Source organism: Neofelis nebulosa, chromosome 2 (assembly GCF_028018385.1).
Source record: "Neofelis nebulosa isolate mNeoNeb1 chromosome 2, mNeoNeb1.pri, whole genome shotgun sequence".
NCBI classification, from domain to species: domain Eukaryota; kingdom Metazoa; phylum Chordata; class Mammalia; order Carnivora; family Felidae; genus Neofelis; species Neofelis nebulosa.
This window is the reverse complement of record NC_080783.1, coordinates 84,295,491-84,316,797: the sequence shown is the minus strand read 5'-3', so window position 1 is coordinate 84,316,797 and position 21,307 is coordinate 84,295,491. Positions and strand designations below refer to the sequence as shown.

The following is a 21,307-nucleotide window of genomic DNA, read 5'->3' as shown; positions in this document are numbered from 1 at the left end:
GCACTCCTATATTCTCTGGTATCTAAGGCCTCGGGTATAGTGTCTATTATGAGGTTGGCTCCACTCTACTTCCTTGGGCTCCTCCGAGATCTCTCTGCCCCTTCAACTTCCTCAGCTTTTGCTGCCTACTCACTTCTCATCTATCTTCCCTAGCCAGCTGTTTCTCTATACTACATATATAAGAGTTGCAGAGCCAGGCACCATGCTGTTCCAGGGCCATACTAGATGAGGCTTCTCTAAGAGCCTTGCAGCCTCCTTTGACTCCACCTAGGAAAGTGAGGCAGAAGCCCCACTTTGTGTCAATGGATTATTAAATCCCCCTGGGATATGACCTCCAGAACCAAGCCAATGTGGTGTCTTTTGTTTCTAAAACTCTTCATTCCATTTACTGACTGGAATTCAGATTGGGGTAGAAAACCCATCTTTGTATCGTCTAATGCTCTTTCATAGTCTAGAGGTCAAGATATAAATTCTAAAATTACCAACATACCGGAACCTTACAATCAAGCAGCACTGGACATGCAAATAAAGCTTGTTTTGGATTCACAACTATTGTGTGCTTTAAATTCCAAGAACATCTTGCAATTTAAATTCAATAAGGTGGCTCTCTTTTTAAAAGAGAAAACTTTTTTAAAAGAGAAAACTCTTCTGTCTGTTACGGTTACCTGCAGAGGTAAATAAAACCTCACCCAAAATTTGGTTCTTAAGTCAAAACTGATGAGGTCACATCTGCATGGTCACACATCTGCATGGTCACATGATTGGGGATTCTGGGAAGAGAAAGGCAAACCTCTCAAGCAGGTCCATCCAAAATGGTTTGCGAGAGAAAGGAAATGAGACAAGGCATCGAGGCTTTCTTAGCAGCTTGCCCAGATGTGGGAAACTGGATGATCTGACAAGGGGAAGAGGGTGGGGTGAGGAATAAAAGCTTTTAATAAACACTGAAAAAACATCTTCAGCCTTCTCATTACACTGGAACATTGCACGTAGAAAGGTCTGGAAGTCAAGTGGGATCAGTGACAATGAAGACAGAGGGGAGCAATCTCAACATCACCTTAATATTTCAAATTATTTTACTCAGTCAGTATTGGCATTAGTTAAGATTAGGCCCTTTTTTCTTTAAACTAATCAGTGCGTCAGTTTTGGGGAAAAGGAAAATGAGCAAAAGGGAATAGGAAGAAGGAAACTCCTTGGATTAATGATATGTTCCAAATGCTACAAAACACGTGGTGGGAAATTTATTGAGATATTTGTGTTTTTTTTCTAAATTAATTAATATGTACCTTCCTGATCTCCTTTACTAGCAAAGTAGCAATCAAAACTTTCCAATTTCTTTGCCCAGAAGAGAAATTTGTGTGGAAAAGTCCCAGAGCAGAGATATCTGAAAACAATATTCTTTTCCGGGGTTTTGCTTTTTAAGGTCTTCAGAATGAAGATCACCCTAAATCATATCCAAGGGAAAAGGTGGGTGCCCTGAAGAGGTACTCAAGATCAGAGGAAGAGAAGAGAGTCTTTCTGGAAGCAGAAGGAAGATAAGAATTATGGCTCTGAAACTCAACCCCTGATATGCCTGAAGAGAGACAGAACTTAAGAGAAACATGATTAGGTGTTACACATTGTAAGGCTGGCCTGTGCTCCGAGGCCCTGTCCAAGAATCCCGTAAATGCACTTGATATAAAAGCAGAATCGATCAACTTCAGGGGCTCTGGAAGTCCAGAAAATGGAAATATTAGTGATGACCAGTGTCTATGGAAATCAGGAGGCTTTACCATAGTGTCACGTTCCACCAAAACTCCTGGGAATTGCTTCAGAAGAGGAAAAGAACCAACATCCTAATGACTGAATTAGCTGCACACCTAGCAGGATGAAAGCACAGTCATATTTCATTTGAATTTAGTTAAAAAGAAGACATGTAATATTTCTTATACACCTCAAGTTGAATAGAAAAATTAATCTTATCAAAGTCATGTTACCACATTTGATGGGGCTAGTCAACCAAAGGCGAGTCTATATCCAAAAGGCAGGAAAAATAATTATTCAAATTTAGCTTAAAGTGCCTCCACCATCAAACTAACAAACATTCAATGCAAAGGAAATGCACAAGAAAAGGATAGAGTGGGGGGCCCCTGAGTGGCTCAGTCGGTTAAGTGTCCGACTTCGGCTCAGGTCATGATCTCGCAGTGTGCGGTGTGTGGTCTGTGAGTTCAAGCCCCGCGTCGGGCTCTGTGCTGACAGCTCGGAGCCTGGAGCCTGCTTCTGATTCTGTGTCTCCCTCTCTCTGCCCCTCCCCCACTTGTACTCTGTCTCGCTCTCAAAAATAAAAATGTTAAAAAAAATTTTTTAGGAAGGAAGGAAGGAAGGAAGGAAGGAAGGAAGGAAGGAAGGAAGGAAGAAAGAAAGAAAGAAAGAAAGAAAGAAAGAAAGAAAGAAAGAAAGAAAGAAAGAAAGAAAGAAAGAAAGAAAGAAAGAAAGAAAAGGATAGAGTGGCCCTGTCCTCAATGACTCCTTTTTCTCTTAGGTGAATGGTCAGAACTCAGTAGAGAATGCAACCAGTACAGAGTGAGAAGTTCAAGAATTCAGGAACTAGGCCACAGGACCTATCTGTACCATAGTCTGGGGAGGGGCCATGGATGATCAGGGGTCTTCATACTACCAGCAAGAAAAAGCTGGCTGTGCCATGGCTAGACACTGGCTTACCAAATCAGCACTTGCCATAAATTTGACCACTTTAACAACACAACAATCACACAACAACCCCATTTAATAGACGAGGAAACGGAGGGTCAGAAATTCTGCAACTTGCCCAAATCAACTCAATTAGGAAGAGTTACTACTGACATTAAAATTTAAATCTGTGTGACATCAAAGGACAAGATTTAGATGAGTTTACAAAGAGGATTCGGATGAACCCATAATATTATACTAAGGTAAGAGAGCTGATCTTAAGTGGCAAAAGCCAAAGGAAATTCAGGGAAACAGGACTGCTGCTTTTTGTCTACTTCCATGCCAGCCGTGATACACAGATAGGGTGCAGGCAGGCAGAAGGCATTGGCTTAGACACTCAACGACCAGAATTCTAGTCTGATAACCTGGGGAAGAAAAAGCCAAGAAATGAGTAAAAGCTGAGCTCTTGCAGACAAGTGAGGATCAAAAGGAGGAAAGCAAACTCAAGGAAACAAATGAATAAAGTGTGGAAGCAGTATATGAGGAAAAAGTAAAGGGGTACAAAACCAGATGGGTGGTGACAACAACAGGAACAAAACAGGGGATCAAAGACAATGGAATAAGCCTTCCAAAGATAAATCAAGTCAGTCATTCAACTGCCTAAAACATGTCAATTGTTGTTTATTGCCCATATATTAAAATACAAAATTCCTTATTCTGGTACAGAGAGCCCTTCGGGAACTGGCCCAGGTTATTTCTACACACTTATTTCTGACCAATCCGCTCTCACTCTTGCATATACTTCTCTGTCATACGCTATGATCTCTTAGACCTGGACTCTTCAGTTGCTATTTCCTTAGTATACAATATCCTCAACTCCTCAGTCTGTAAAAGCCTAAACTCCTCAGTCTAAGTTCTATCTGTTCTTCAGCTATAATAAAATTAGATCCCTTATTCAAGTGTTCAATACATTCTTGACATTATGGAAAGAACTATGCACAACATAGAATGCAATTTTTACATAAGCCTTTAATGTAGGCAGTTTTTGTGTATTACAGATAAGGAAACTGAGTGTCAAAGATGATGAGTATTACATCCATCACTTTTCTAAAGTAAGTTATACTACATGGATTTACAACTGTGCTCTCCTGACTCCCAAGAACTTAAATTCTTGGTAAACCGATTAATGCTGCTTGTAAAGCTGAAAGCTGAAAACAAAGTAAACCTCACCTATTCTGGAGAAGAAAATGGGTGTATGTGTGTGCTCCAAGAGCAAAAACATAAAACAAACACATTCAATTTCACCTGTAGAGATTGTTGCTCAAACTCAGAATAGGGAATAAATCTCCAAATCCATGATTTAAAACAACATATTTGGGGCACCTCGGTGGCTCAGTCATTTAAGTGTCCAACTCCTGGCTTTGGTTCAGGTCATGATCTCACTGTTCCTGAGATTGAGCCCCATGTCGGGCTCTGCACTGACAGTGTGGAACCTCCCTGGGATTCTCTCTCTCCCTCTCTCTCTGCCCCTCCCCTGCATGTGCACTCTCTCTCTCTCTCAAAACAAAATAAACATAGATAGATAGATAGATAGATAGATAGATAGATAGATAGATAGATGAGAGATAGATAGATAAAGCAAGTGAGCAAGCAAACAAAGAAGCAATAGATTTACTGGAAAAAGAAAAAAAAATTTCCATTAGAGGTCTTAGGAAAAATTTTCTGTTGTCCATGCACATAAGGTGACCCTTAGAAAGGACTTGTCCAATCTTGGTTGTGGACATATTTTCCATTTCTTAAATACTGAAATAACTATTTAAATATAAATGTTATAAGGTCATTAATCAAGTGAGACAAGTTATGGTTTTCTGCTGAAAAGATACTCAAAATCTAAAGATTAAAAGACAGAAATAAATGTATGATCCATAATTCCATTACTGAGTATTTACTCCCCAAAAATGAAAACACTAACTTGAAATGACATAGCACCTCTATGTTTAGTGCAGCATCATTTACAATAGCCAAGATACAGAAGCAGCCCAATTGCCCATTGATAGATGAGTAGACAAAGAAGATGTAATGTGTATGTATATATGTATGTGTGTATATTTATATGTACATATAATATGTGTGTGTATATATATGTATATATGTATATATATATGTGTGTGTATATATATGTATATATGTGTATATATATATAATGGGATATCACTCAGCCCATATTACTCAGCCCACTTATGGCCCATAAGATCTTGCCATTTGCAACAACATGAATGGACCTATAAGGTATTATGCTAAATGAAATAAGTCAGACATAGGCAAATACCATATAATTTCAGTTATATGTAGAATCTAAAAAACAAATGAATAAACAACAAACACAAAGCAGAATCATATCTATAAATACAGAGAACTGATAGCTGCCAGACAGGAAGTGAGTGGGTGGGGGGGGGGGCAAAACAGGTGAAGGGGACTGGGGGATGCCGGTTTCCAGTTACAGAATGAGCAAAAGCATAGGAATAAAAGGTACCACACAGGGAATATAATCAGTGGTATTGCAATAGCATTGCATGGTAACAGATGGTACCTACACTTGTGGTGAGCACAGAATAAGATATAGAGTTACTGTACGTTGTATACCTGAAACTAATGTAACATCATATGTCAACTATACTCAGAAAAAAAAGATATTAAGTTATATATGGCAGTTTCCTATTGCACTATAGAATTCCCATTGATAATGCTTTAAACATAGCTCAAGTACAACCTTGATGATGATATCAGCAAGCACACAACTGAAGAGACCAGTAGGGTACAGAAAGAGAGCTGTGCTTTCAGTGGTGTTAAAATTATTACCAATGCTTCCAAGGTTTCTCACCATAGGGTAACTAACATAGCACTTTCTCTCAAAAAGAAATTTTATGGGTATAATTTAACATTAGGTTCCCGAATAATTTTCATTTAATAGGTGGGTAAATTTTGGATTATGAATTTCCCTTAAGCTTAATTTCAGACTACATCCTACCTGGATAGCGCTTCCCTGAACTATGCCCAAAAAGTAATCACTGCCTATGTTATTAGAATCATTATAATTTTTCAATCATTTAATACAACCCCCTGGTTTTAAATATTAGAAAAATAAGTCCCAGAGAGGTTATGCAAGAAGTTAAGGATACAGCTGGGGTAGGGCCAAAGTCTCCACATCTCCATCTACTAAAGGAATATACTCCAGAGATACCACAGGTTCTGTTTTGAACCACTGCAATAGAGCAAATACCACAACAAAGCAAGTCAAGTGAATTTTTCAGTATCTCAGTGCATATGAAAGATATATTTATACTATACTGGAGTCTGTTAAGTGGTGATAGCATTATCTCTGAAAAACAATATACATACTCTAATTAAAAAATACTTTACTGCTAAAAAATGTTAACCACCATCTGAGCTTTCAGGGAGTCCTAATCACTGATCACAAACAACGATAACAAATATAATAACAAAAAAGTTTGAAGTATTTCAAGAATTACCAACACGTGCCACGGAGACATGAAGTAATAATAATAAGCAAATACTGTTTTGAAAAAATGTCGCTGACCTGCTCCACACAGGGTTACCACAAACCTTCAATTTCTAAAACATACAGTATCTGGGAAGTACAATAAAGCAAAGCACAATAGAATAAGGTATATAAAGCCATTCTGAATGATCCACTAAGGCAGCGGTACTGTGGGAGGGTAGCTGGCCTTATTTCCTACACTGGGCAACATTCACTTAAATGAAACTATAAACAGGTCTCAAATTGCTAGGATCTGAATTAGACACGATGGATAATAAGTGGCATAAATTCTGCCACTCCCTGCTGAAAATATAAATGATTATACACAAACATGTGTAATTCAGGCAAAGAGGCTATCAGTTTCTATATGGCATATTTTCCTTGTTCAACCAAGGGTGACAAATTGACACATAGTAAAAAGAATCAGTATGAGTGAGCTGTTAAGCACTGCTGTTTATTTTATTTATTTTAGTAGAGCATCATCTAGGCATTGAACTGTTACAGGAACACAGGAATGGCAAGCAGCAATTAACAAGCTAAAACTGATTCATATGTAAACAAGCTTGGCTTGTATTTCAGAGAGAATACTGAACAAAATAGTTTTTTAAATATTTAATTTCTATTGATTTGTTTTTTTTTTTTTTTTCTGCCTCATTACTCAGGCCTTCTTGTCCCTCCTATAGATCCAGCATCTAGATTTCACCTTTCTCATAAGAGATGTGGTTTTCTTCTTTGAGGGCAAAACAGAAGCGTAAGTGGCCTTAGTTAAGTGTTACTGCTCATCCCACTATTGCATAGTAATTGTGATAATTAGTGCATGGATTAATCTGCTTTCCTTCCTGGATTACCTTTATCCATTTTTGTAGTTTACCTGCTCATCACATAAAATTCCATAAAATACAATTTTATTTGGATTTATTCTCCATGAATTTGAGAAATTAAAATGTAATTTTTTTATTGCAATGAAATATTATGCGACTAACTCATTTCCTGCTTCATAGTGCATCAGTGGATCATGGCAGTACATGAGAACCTTCTGACATAGTTTCCTAATTTTAAAAAAGACTTCATGTCTATTTTGAAGTGGCAGTCTAAATCATTATTTTTTTTTCCCCCTAGGAGTGATTCTCAAATTTTAATGTGTATAAGAGTTATCTGAAAGCTTGTTATAATGTAGATTTCTGGGCCCTGGGTTCTGATTCACGCAGTTCGGTCTGGTCTGGGGCCTGAGGTTTTACCTACCTTCCTTCCTTCCTTCCTTCCTTCCTTCCTTCCTTCCTTCCTTCCTTCCTTCCTTCCTTCTTTCCTTCCTTCCTTCCTTCCTTCCTTTTTTTTTTTCTTTTAGGTTTTGCATTTCTAACAAGCTCCCAGGTGATGCTGTGCCTCTTCTGCCTCCAGTCTCCCGGAAATGCCATTCAGATGTCCTTTCAAACATTCATAGCAAATGAACACTAAAATCCGTCCTTGTACACGGTAAAAAGGGATATTCACTGTTTAGCTCACATCATTCAATCCATTAAATGAAATATCACATTTAAGAGATGGTAGCATAGTGGTTTCCACCAAACCTATCACATGATGATCCCCTCTCCCTATAATTATGTCTTCTTACTCAAAAGTCACATAGCTGTACAAGAGGAAGCAACAAACAACTATCAAGCTCAATCTGTATTAAAATATACATGTGTTTATGAGTTCTCATGATTAACTGTAACTGCTCCCAAAGCTGCGTGACTTGGAGATCCTCTAACATTTTACAGAATTAATTGGTAAGTCTGTGGACAAATTTTTTCAGGATATAGAAAAGCAGGAATAAACAATAAAACATAAAATACAGATATCTGTGCCAGTCAAAAGCATGAACATTTCAGAGAGGAAGGTTTCAGGGGTCATGGTTAAAAGAATGTCTCAGATTTCGTAGAGAATGGTGATATAGACAACTATCAGTTCTGTCCACTTCTGATCTAGAAAGGGATTAAGAAGTTAAAGCTTTCTGGATAAGCTGAATGATAAGAGAAAGTTGACTAATCATAGGGGAAAGAAGCATGTCTTCTGCTTTAGAAAAGGAACCAAATTACTTTGATCATGTCCATCTACCAGTAAAATATTTTTGAGCACACATAGCCAATATATGAATATTTAGTTATTTGAAAGCTTATGCTCACCATTTTAACCCATATATATATATATAATGTATATATATATATACACATATGTATTTTATGTATATATATATACATTACAAAACACAGACTAAAATATATATTTTTGAATATTGAGATAAAGATGAAACAAACAGGTTTAAATATTTTACTGATGATATTTTCATATTAAAAAAAAGACATAAAGGGGCGCCTGGGTGGCTGGTCGGTTGAGTGTCCGACTTCGGCTCAGGTCATGATCTCACGGTCTGTGGGTTCGAGCCCCGCGTCGGGCTCTGTGCTGACAGCTCAGAGCCTGAAGCCTGTTTCAGATTCTGTGTCTCCCTCTCTCTGTGACCCTCCCCCGTTCATGCTCTGTCTCTCTCTGTCTCAAAAATAAATAAACGTTAAAAAAAAATTTTTTTTTTTTAAAATAAATAAAAAAAAATAAAAAAAGACATAAATATACTGAGGGATAGATTTATCATTCATGACATTAAATATAAAACCATATTTTAAATGGACTTATTGTTAATTTCAACTCTTTGCAAGAAAATGTGTCAATATAATTGGATAATTATTTTTACGCCTTCAAATGTGGCTAAATGCCCAAGCCAGGAGTAGGAGAAACATCAGCTCTGCCAGTTTCTTGTCATTTGCCTGTGCCTGCCCTATTTGATTATATTCAATGTGTGGTTCCTTTGCTGGAATCTGTAAGCTTTCCCTTTAAATCCTACTTGGAAACCATCTTTTTCCCCCCCAAAGTCCTCAGCACTCATGGTATTTGCATCACTCTTTGGACAATGATCAATTACAGTCTGCACATCCTTGAGGATCTTCCCTCCTTGTATTTCTCCCGTTATCCACCATAGAGACTTAGCCACAATGAGTGATTCACAATTATTTATTAAATGATGAGTGGTAGAGGGAGAAAACACATCTTTCATATAGAAGTATGCTAAGAGACGAAGGAAGCTTTTGTTTGTTTTCAGTTAGGAAGTAAATCTACCAGATTTCTTCTCTCATAAAGGCTTTCAATTACAATTAATTTTCAGCAATAATGACAAAAGAGTGTTTTTCTATGAATCTCCTTGCCATGCCAACAGGATGGTTACTCATACTCCACTAGAAATCTGGCACATCACATTACTTTCACTTATTTTTATAGTGTGTAAATTGTCTCACATCCGCTAAGTCGGCAACAGAACTCCCTGGAGATGGACTAAAATAATTTAGGAGAGCAAATGTCTTTAAATCTAAAAAATTTTCAGAAAATATCTACTTTGAACGTTATATAGAGAGGATAATAAATGTACATTAGCTGGTCTCTTTCACTGGCGTTTCAATATATAAATACATCTATAAGTCTTGTGGTTGGTGAAAGAATTGACTTTTTTTCATGAAACAAGGTACTGAAAACATTAACTTTACCAATAGAAAATGTCAACTATTTCACATAACATCGCCAACTTCACAGCTAAGAATCTTTAATATGAATGAAATTTATAAAATACTGAAAAAAATCTAAAATCACATATAGTACTTACTTGGAAAATAACAAGAACATCCGTGAATTCGCATATTTGACACAGTCAAATCAAGCAAAAATATTTGTCTCAAAAAACCAGAAGGAATGTTTCATATGAATCACATCCTCTCTCCTCTAATACTGTACTATTAATGATTGGGTTTGAAGGTTTATTACACAAACTTCAGTTAAAAGAAAGTTATCAGAAATTATTTTTAATTTAATAGTTAATTTAGGCATGGCAAACTTAAAGTCTTCCGAAAATACTTTATGATACTTTTGTTGACAGTAACCTAAGACTTTCCTTACCTTTGAACTTTGTATGGGAGGAAGTAAACAGCTACAGGTGCCCATTGGCTTTTATTTCCCTCCATACTTAGGTCCTATCCACTTATAGCTGGTCTATGAAGGCCCTTCGAAATACAATTTATCTTCCATTTGGAAAAAAAAAACTAAAGAGGTTCTATACGTTCCATTTCTTATGCCACATTAATAAAGAATCAACACACCAACTTTATGAAAAGGCCGATTTCTGATGTCATTTGGGATTAAAATATGGCTGTACATTATTCTTCACTCCAGAGAGAAATTGCTACCAGTGGTTGTAAAGGTGAAAGCAGGGGTGCAAACAAGACCACCAAGGGCCCTGACACCGGCCGCTGCATTTGCATAGGAGCATTACATGAGTAAAGAGATGAATAAAGTGTTTTATCCATACTAATCCCAAATATTCTGAAACCAAGGTTCCCACCCAATAAAACACAGTTAACTACTACCCGCATATAGTCATCCTGATCCTAAAACAGTGATCAATTGTGGCACATATTGAGATTCTAGAGCTAGAGGTTTTTTGGTTTTTGTTTTTTGGGGTTTTATTTAGACCCTTAACATCCCTTATACTCCCAAACCAAATCTGGCATCCCCTGGCATTTTGAACAACAGGGTGAGTTAATTGAGAAGGATTCAGTCCCTGAAAGAGGTAAATCCACCATGGCCTCTAAGCATGCTAGAAGGGAAAATATATAGACATTAAATCTAAAAATTCATCCCTGTCTTTTAAGAGGGTTTTGTGACACAAAGATATCCACATATCTAATTCTAAAATTGTGCCGCTACATAAAGTGAGAGACCAGGGCAAATGACATATTTTTATTAGCCTTCAATCTAAATCATTTAATTGATTGACAACAATTATGATTCTCTTAAAGGGAATCACTAATAAGAAAGTATCTTAATTATTCAGAGTGAATGAATTTTTAAATGCCATAATCAATGCCCACATACTCGTGTACACATTTACATATTAGAGAGAAAATATTCAAATTATTTTATGAAAAAATATGAAAATGTAAAAAAAAGTATGGGAGGTATTTCTAGCCTATTAATGTTCCCAGTTGGTATGGTGGTATCTTTGAATTTCTCTTATTTAATCTTGAAAAACATTTTAGGGAGCGTTAAAATCTATTTAGAATTTGACTGGCTCAAAAAAAAACCAAAATACACAGTATCGCCAAAGGAAAGATTTTTGCTGTGGTAAAACATAAACATTAAAAAACATAGATAAAAACTAAAAATCAGAAAGAACTGTCTGATTAATAAGCATTTCAATTGTCATCAGTGCAGCTAACTTCTCCCTACATTCAAGTGAGACCCCTGAGAGCTTCTGTGAGGCATATATGAATACTGAAGCAAGAAGTTTCTAAGTCCACAGAGGAACAAAAGGTGTGGAATCTTAGGAAGAGCAAGGCTAAGAGTGAGCATGATGGACTCAGAGAGAATGCAAAAGAGGGAACTCAGTTCTTACAATTATCTGTAATCATTGATGCTCACAGTGTAGTCCCTGGGCCAGCACAGCAACATCACCCATGTGATGGGCAGAACAACGGGCCCATATCCTAATCCTGAAACCTGTAAATGTTACCTTACATGGCAGAAGCGACTTTGCAGACAGGATTAAGTTACAGGTCTTGAGAAGATTATCCTGGATTATCCAGTTGGGATCAATGTAATCACAAGAGTCTTCATAAGTGAAAGAGGGAAGGGCAGGAGAGTTCAGGGGTCAGAGTCAGAAAGATCTGAAGAGGCTATACCACTGGCTTGGAAGATGAAGTAAGGGGCCACAAGCCAAGTAGTGCAGGCAGCCCCTGGAAGCTAGAAAAAGCAAGAAAACATATTCTTCCCTAGAGATTCCAGGAAGAGACGCTTTGATTTTAATTCACACAGACCTACTTCCAACTTTGGACCTCTAGAATTGTAAGCTTATATATTTGTGTAATTTAAAGCCACTAAGTTTGTGGCAATCTGTCCTGAAGCAAGAAGAAACTATAATACCCGGACACTTCTTAGAAATGTGAATTTTTAAGAGCCAGACTTGCCGAATCAAAAACTTGGAGGGGAGAGGGGCAGCTTACGGTGTTAACAAGCGCTCCAGGTGATTCTGATGCACATTGAATGTTGGGAACTACTGCTTTTTATCAATTCCTTTTCTTATACACTGAGCTTTGCTTAAATGTACATTATTCGTATACATTTTTTTTTTAATTTTTTTTCCAACGTTTTTTATTTATTTTTGGGACAGAGAGAGACAGAGCATGAACGGGGGAGGGGCAGAGAGAGAGGGAGACACAGAATCGGAAACAGGCTCCAGGCTCCGAGCCATCGGCCCAGAGCCTGACGCGGGGCTCGAACCCACGGACCGCGAGATCGTGACCTGGCTGAAGTCGGACGCTTAACCGACTGCGCCACCCAGGCGCCCCATACGTATACATTTTAATATCAAGACATGTCATAGTCAAGAAGCGAATCACAAAATTAACAACAGAATTATGATTAAGAAATATGTATTTGTTATCTATTGCTGTATAATACATTACCACAAACTTAGCAACATAACACATTTATCTTATAGTTCCATAGGTCAGGAATTTGGGCACAACTCAATTGGGTTCTCTGCTTTGGTGTCTCTCACAAGGATGCAATCAGAGCAATAAGCAGAGCTGGGAACTCATCTGAAGGCTCAATTAGAGAAGTATTCACTTCCTAAACCACTTACACGAGGTTGGCAGAATTTCAGTTCCTCAAGAGCTCTTGGACTAAGGGCCTCAGATCCTAGCAGAACTCATTTTCTCTGTCCAGAGGCCTAATTTTCTTGCCCGTGGGCCTCCCCACAAGGGTAAGTTGCTTTATCAAAGCCAGCAAGGGGGAGAATCTCTTTATAAACTATCAAGCTATTGACTATAGGCTACAGCTATCAAACTGGAAGTTAGAGTCCCTTGTAAGCTAATCACAGAACTGAGACCCCATCACCTTGGTTCTATTCTACTGGTTAGAAGCAAATCACTGGGCCAGTGTACAGTTGAAGAAAGATGATTACACAAGGGTGTGAATACCAGGAGGTGGATATTATTGGAGGCCAGAAGAGAGCCTGCTTGTTACATGCCTCAAAACACTCAGTAACATGTCACAATCCAGTTGAATATTTCAGGATTTTATTAGTACTCCTTATATTACCACCTCTTCTTCCTGCCTTTATACAGTCTTCTAGGAAAATCTGCATCAGAATAAGAGATTCTAATTGCTTTCCCAGCAACTACATTCCTTCCCCTCAGGTTTCCCCCTAAGACTCAGGCTTTATAGCAATCCCTCAAGACACCACATCATTCAAGCTTGTCCCTGTATCTTTGGTGTGCAATCTATCTAGCATTAAACATATTACCAATAAATGCAATAATTACAATTATCAGTAATTGACCAATTCTTATGCAAGTATACTGTATGTATTAAAATAATGTTTATAAGATAAAACACAAAAAAGTTACCCAGGAGCACCACATTCAGAATCTCATTCACCAATAACAAACCTGACTCATAACTCAACACCCCATTCCTTATAACGAAAATCCTAATCATTGAGAATAAAACTGTGTTAAGTCAACATGTATTTTCATGTTTGGAACTTGCTGTTCTCTCAGATCCATTTCCTTAAAAAAACACTTCTCAAATGCTGATAGAATAATTCATTTTATATGTTAACCACCAGAGGACTTATTTTTCCTCTATGGAATATTTTTAGTAGTAACTAAAATATATATAGTTTAAATTGAAATTGAGGTTGTGGCATAAATCATTAAAAAAAAAAAAAAAGACCGTTCTTACAGACTTTGTAATTCCCTATCATCTTTGAAAAGCCACTTACGTTTCCCTAGGTTTTCTATGTCTTGAAGAATAATTATATCTAAAATACTATCAGAAAATTTCCTCATGGCTTTGGAAGGCAAAAGGGAGGTGGATGGGGGGGGGGGGGGGACTATCCTTGAAGTCTCCTAAATTCCTCCAAAACAGGTTTATGTGTGGTCATCATTAGAATACTTTCTAGACCTTGTAGAGCATAGCACAAATCACATGGTATTCTCAATCTGTCCTCCTTCTGAGGCCACATTTGGAAATCAGGATAAAAGGATTGGTCTAAATGAATGCCACAGAAGGCTTCGATCCTGTACATAAAGTGGAACAGAGCGGGGCAGTCCTTTGACCAGGTTGTACAGAAGAGGGACAGCATAACTGCTGATTGCAGAGAAGAATCTTTTCTCGAGATATCTTTGATATTGTTTTAATACTGGGGCAGAGATGCCTCACTCATCTTGGTCAACAGTCCTGAAATGCTGCTTGTGTACAGATTGACTATGGATCATGGCAAACCTCCCAATGCCAAGTATCCCAGGGAGGTTTCTAACAGTCTCCACTGGGCAGTAGAACTTACAGAAATAAACACACTAAAAGAATCAGTGTATTTCTCTTTAGCTAAAAAAACTGATGACATTTAGACCCTTGGAAAAGAGATATAAAATATGCTATTCTCTTTATTTTGCTAAGATGTAAGCAATCAATTTAGCTCCATTAGAAGAAAATCAAGCCTTTTTTTTTTCTTTAAATGAGTAAAAGTAGAACCATATCTTTAAAATTCTTGGAAACATAATTTTTATATTAGCTGGCAATTATGCTTGATAGGGAAATTAACTTATATCACTTAACAACTTGATCACTATAGCAGGTCACTGACCCTTCAGTGTCAAGACCAAGAATTAGGCATTTCATGTCAAATGAAATACATCAAAGACCTAGAGAAAAAAATATATAATTCTATCATGTCTTAATTTAGATAATAAAAAAAAAACCTGAAAATTAAAATGATTCCAACATTTTGCAATTAAGTGAGAAACTCTATAGAGAAATGAATTGTGGGAAAGGAAACACAATTTTTTACACTCTGTAATATTGGCACTTCTTCAACTGACAGGATCTGCAGAACAAGTCAATCTTTTACAAACAGAAATAAAGATCAGATTGAAATCGTGTAACAAGTCTTCCAGTCCTAGCCTGCCAAGAGGAAAGCAGTGGAACAATACACATTTTTCTTCTTCCATTCTTCCAGGAGAACAAGCTGTAGAGAACTTCAGGTAAAGCAGTTCCAAGAGCTAATACTATAACACACACACACACACACACACACACACACACACACACACACACACAGATAAAAAACAATAAAAAGCACAAAAGGCTGATAGGTCCCAGAGTCCCCACTCCCGAGGATTGCTAAAAAGCATATTTTCTCCAATTCTGCTTTCTTAATTTCTCTGAAGTCCTGTATTAAATTGTACTGGTTTATGCAATAGCAGCAAATGATTCTGTTCCAATGGCTTGACACAACAAAGTTCATTTCTAATTTCTCACTCATGTTACATGTTCTAAAGCTGTTTTTTATGTTCTCTTCCCTCTAAGATTCAGGATAAAGCAACCCCTGTCTGGATATTACCCTTCCCACTGCAGAGAGAAAAGAGCAGGAGGACAGCCTCACAGTGACTCTTCGGTACTCTGCTTCAAGACAGTACAAACCACTTCCAAAGCCAGTCCACTTAGCCAAGACTGACGGCAACAGTACCGCAATGCAGAATCCAGAAAGAGGAGAAAGTATGGGACAAAAATCAAACCTACTGCAGATCATTACACTCAAATACCTAACATGGTATCAAGAATAACCAGCTCAGTCTTTGCTTAATTATGACAAAGGGAATCATTGGAGTTGAGAGCTTCTGTCGTAAGTATTCTCCCTGCATAGAAAAAAATTCACCTTCATCAGGGTGCAGAGGTATAAATACATTTAGCAGGAATGAGCTCCTCTTGGTTCATTGTCAGGACATCTATTCTTATTACCAGAGTTTAACTACTAAAGTAACATGTTCTCATGGTGAAAATTCTAAGAGCAACAGAAAGCAATACAGTGAATTAAAACAAAAACAAAAACAAAAAACACTCCATCTCTTAGAACCACTGCCCATACTCATTACAGTTTCTAAAACATCATTCTAGAAATTGTTCAAACAGATACTCTTTGTAAGTTTCCTCATTTGGGAATTGAGAATAATAAAATCATTTCAAATGATTGTTGTTATCCAATGACTTAAGAGATGTACAACAGGTAGAAGAGTGCCTCACATATAAAAAATTGCATGTAAGTATTAGATACTATTATTTGTGTCAAGCACTGTTCTAAGTGCTTTGCATGTATCAGCTCACAAATGCATGCACACACATTCCCCCCCACCACCATCACATGCACATACACTGTATTAACAATATTCCTTTAGCATAGATTTCCATGTTAATTCAAATACATCCCACTCATTTTTCACAGGCTATGAGTTATACCATTGAATGAATTTAACATGATTTATTTAATCAGAAACCTTTCCTGAGGATTTTACTTTCTGCTATTACAAACAGCACAGAAATGAACATGCTTGTGCCATAGTATGAATTACTAGAAATGGAATTGCTAGGTCAGAGCTAGGCATTATCTGAGTGATTTTGCCAAGCTGTCCCTGAGATAGTCATTGGGGCTTTTACAAAAACCATGGTTCTGGTAGGTTGGATTGTGCTTTCCTCCCTCACTGCAATTAGGCATGGCTCTGTGAGTTGCTTTGACCAGTAAAATGTTAGCTTTCACCATTCCAAGCCCTCCTCCTACCACAGTGAAAGACAGTGTTCAAATAATGGCTGTTCCATCAGCTTGCCCCTTTAGTAAGGACATGAAGGAGAGCTCTCTCCTCCCTGCACTGATTTGGAAAGGACATGTACTGTAATCCAGAAATAATCTTTCCACTTTTAAGTCCCTAAGAGTTTGAAATCATTTGTTTACATGAATAAGTTTGTCCAAATATCAGTAAATATTACAACGGATTTGCTCTTTATTAAAAAAAAATGACCAATATATAGTTTTTATAATCAGGCTCTTATTCAGAAGAATCAAATGAAACCTGTTGCGTGTTCTAGGAATTAGGGGGAGAGGACTAGGTATTTTAAGGTACATCTGACAAAAGCATTTTCTGAAAAGGGTAGATTACTGTTCCAATTAGTCAAACTACAAATGGTTTCCTTCTCTGTGATTATGTAAGAAAATAGTTCTCTCAATAAGCTATGAAAGGAAGTTTTAAAGTTGATGTCCTTTTTAACTTGATATTCATTCAGTGCATATCATAAACCTGAGACAAATACTTGTCACTTAAGTCTATGTAGGCACATAAAAATGAGCTATAAAATTTTATGGGAATGCCATGATCATCACTGAAATTAGAGTCTGGATTCCATTTCTGAATATGTGGGACAACATTATGTACCAATTCTTCCAGTCATATTTATGACATGTTACCTTCTCTCTTTCCTACACAGAAGCTTGTAAACTCAAAGACGAAGTACTATCTATCTAGCAGGACAAACTGAGAGACGAATTCTCTAAAGTGCTTCATTGTTTTCCTATCAGAACTGAATTGCCTCCATTCAAATTGCCCCTATCCCTAATCTGGGTAGAGAAGACCTAAGTCCAGACCAAACCCAACAGCAGTGGATTCTTCTTGGACAGAAGTATATTGCTTTCTGCCTTAGGGAATCTCACAAATCCCTGATTTTTTCCTGTGCTTGTTTAACCTCCATGAGTGCTGGATAATCACCATCATACCTCTAGGGTGGGCATCTTTTTCCTGTTCATGATACCATCTGTTGTGTGTCCCAACTAAAAGATAAGAGCCATGTTGACCTTGATGCACCATTAGCAGCACTTCTAAACAAGTTCAGTTGTACATTTCTAGGCATTCCAATAAAACTTTACAAAACTTGTAATTGCTCTGATAGCTCATTTCCATTACAGTTGGTAGATAAGAATATACATTTATTTATTGGATGAATGACTGGGACAAATAAGGATTTTGACCAGATCCTGCCCTGAGGTCTGATATAAGAGAACGTCAATATGCAGGCTGAGCTGAGGTGGTAAGGGAGGCCTACCTTAGAAGTCTCTGCTCATGCCGCCATCTTGTTCCATTCCTCAGCTTCCACACTGCAAAAGACACATATATTTTATTGTTTAATTCACATCCAAGTTAGTTAGCATATGGTGCAACAATAATTTCAGGAGCAGATTCCTTAATGCTCTTTACCCAAGACCATCCCCCCACCCACAATCCCTCCAGCAGCCCTCTGTTCCCTATATTTAAGAGTCTTTTATATAAGTTTTGTCCCCCTCCTTGTTTTTATATTATTTTTGCTTCCCTTCCCTTATATTCATCTGTTTTGTATCTTAAATTCCTCATATGAGTGAAGTCATATGATATTTGTCTTTCTCTGACTAATTTCACTTGGCATAATACCCTCCAGTTTCATCCATGTATTTCCAAATGGCAAGACACGTTTAAATTTTGTTAAAATTCTGGGGCGCCTGGGTGGCTCAGTTGGTTAAGTGTCCGACTTCAGCTCTGGTCATGTTCTCATGGTTCATGGGTTTAAGCCCTGCATCGGGCTCTGTGCTGACAGCTCAGAGCCTGGAGCCTGCTTCAGATCGCATGTCTTCCTCTTTCTCTGCCCCTTACCCACTTGTACTCTGTCTCTTTCAAAAGTAAATAAACATTAAAATTAAAAAAAAATTTTTTTGTTAAAATTCCAATTCAAGAATCAAGGACAGAAGTCTACACACTTATGCATGAAACGAAACAAGTATTTCATGAGATGAAAGGAGTTCATGTTAAAGCACCTTTCATTTTAAGATTGAACTGCTCTTCAGTGTTAAGTTTCAAATTCTTATGTTTTACTAAATGTCAATAAAAGACCAAAGAACACATATGAATGAAGACATATTTCTAAATCATATGCAACTTTATTTTAGGAGTATATCAAACTTTTGCTAGAAAAAAATTAAAAAGTTATCCACATACAGTTTGGTTTAAAAAATATAACCATGTAATGTCTTCGATGTGGAAAACAATAGCTATAGTAATTGTTTCCCTTTTGCATTTTCTAAGCATTGCCTTTCCTATAGAGTTCAAAGTGAAGTGAGTGTATGAGTACTTTCTATAACTTATATACCTAAACATAGCTGTTTGCCCAATGTATACTTAATTGTGTTACCACTATTCCAAAATAAATACTTATTTGCTAAATACTGTTTTAGGGGCTTTAATAAAAATATAATATATTGCTGTTACATTAGCAACTCTCAAAAACATTGTTTAATTATTTCTTGGCTTTGTAATGGTATGCTTTAATTCAATGACTCAATTAGAAATTAGAGCTACTTTCTTAAAGAAAAGACCAATTTTCATATATATATATATATATATATATATATATATATATATATATATATATGTTCCATTTAAGATAAAATTCTTAGCAAAGCTACTTAATGTAATGGAAGAAGAATACTCTTCATCACCTATACCCTGCATGTATGTGTGTGTGTGAACTACAAAGGATTCTCATGCTTTTAATTTATAAATTTTTAACTTAAATTCAGAATCTTCTCAAAATCATTTTATGCTTTAAGAAAAAAAATCAGAGAATAAGTAATTATTCACAAGTAAATACAGAATGGAGTTTTAAATAGTTCCTAAGAAGTACACTATGATTTTATTCTCCATTCTAATGGACATGTGGCCTTGGTATTCTGTACCTTCAACAATAAACTTTCTTTGAACATTCTCAAGTACATTCCATATCTTCCCTGTAATAGAATGACCCATAAAAATACAAGAAGGCAAAAAGCAAACTTACTAATGACAGAAGAACTGAAAGTCAATGTAGTAAAGTAACTAAAGCCTCACATTAATTTACAAAACTTTTCTGGGCTTAAGAACAGATCCTTAGGCTTCAACTTTTGTGTTCTTTCTTGAAACAAAGAGTTTGCTTCCAAAGTTACCTGAACTCTTCTGTTAAAATGACACTGAGTTAGCAATCCTTGAGATTTCTTCACAAAGAACTTACTGAAATCCAAGGAACGTCAAAACCATAATTTGCAACCATTATTTTATATTATTTAAGTAGACTCAATGCCAAACTGGGGTTTGAACTCATGACCCTAAGATCAAGAGTTGCACACTCTACTGACTAAGCAAGCCAACTGCCCATGCAACCATTATTTTAAAATCACTATTTGTTTGCTAAATTCCCTATAGAGATTATATACACTTGGAATAATCACAGTTGAAGTTATAGGCCATGAGTTTTAAACGTGAATGAATTTATGAGGTTGTATATTTCTTCAGCAGACTGACAGAAGTGAAGGCAGCAGATAACTGATGAATCCACGTGTGTATAAACTCTACAGGGACTTTCACACCTGCGTGAAAACCCTTCTGGCCTTCCAAGTCAACTCTCTTTTCTACTTTTTATAAACACTATTAAAAACGTTCTTCCTACCACCATTCACAACATTACCGCTCAAAAATCATGGGAGATACTGTAAAGATTTAAAGATTTGCATATACATGACGTGAGGGCTCAGACCATTTTATTTTTTTAAGAAACTCTTTATTTAAATTTTTTTAAGTTTATTTATTAATTTGAGAGAGAGAGAGAGAGAGAGAATCCCAAGCAGTTTCCACACTGTTAGCATGGAGCCCAATGCAGGACAACTCACAAACTGTGAGATCATGGCCTGAGCCAAAATCAAGAGTTGGCCACTTAACCAACTGAGCCACCCAGGTGCCCCTGGCTCAGACCATTTTTATATGAATTTTATAACACAGAATAGTTGTCAGAGGGCTCAGACAGGGCCTAACTGCTAACAGGCAGGTAACATGGACATGTCAGACAGATATAACCTTCTTTCATCCTCGTCATTTTCATCACTGTAGAAAAAAAGCACAGTTCGCACAATCATTAAAATAAAGTCAATTATCATACAATCTTGGAGGGGGTTATTAATCAATCATTCAACAGATATTGACTGCCTGCAACTATATGTTTCATGTAAATGTTCTCAGTCAAAAAAGTTTTACTTGTGAGGAAAAATAGAGTCCTCAGCTTATACTATCTAACTTGAATACTTCTATCCAATATACTCTTTCCTCTTGATAACTGAAACTC

The 21,307-nt window shown here is 36.9% G+C and overlaps 1 long non-coding RNA gene across 1 annotated transcript in view; it reads right to left on the bottom strand.

Annotated features, from left to right (window-relative positions):
- Window positions 1-21,307, bottom strand: part of LOC131503727 (uncharacterized) — a 380,333-nt gene that overhangs the window by 240,201 nt on the left and 118,825 nt on the right. The window contains exon 3 of the long non-coding RNA XR_009257547.1: window positions 18,233-18,284. This is a non-coding gene — a long non-coding RNA (uncharacterized LOC131503727). The remainder of the gene's footprint in view (window positions 1-18,232; window positions 18,285-21,307) is intronic.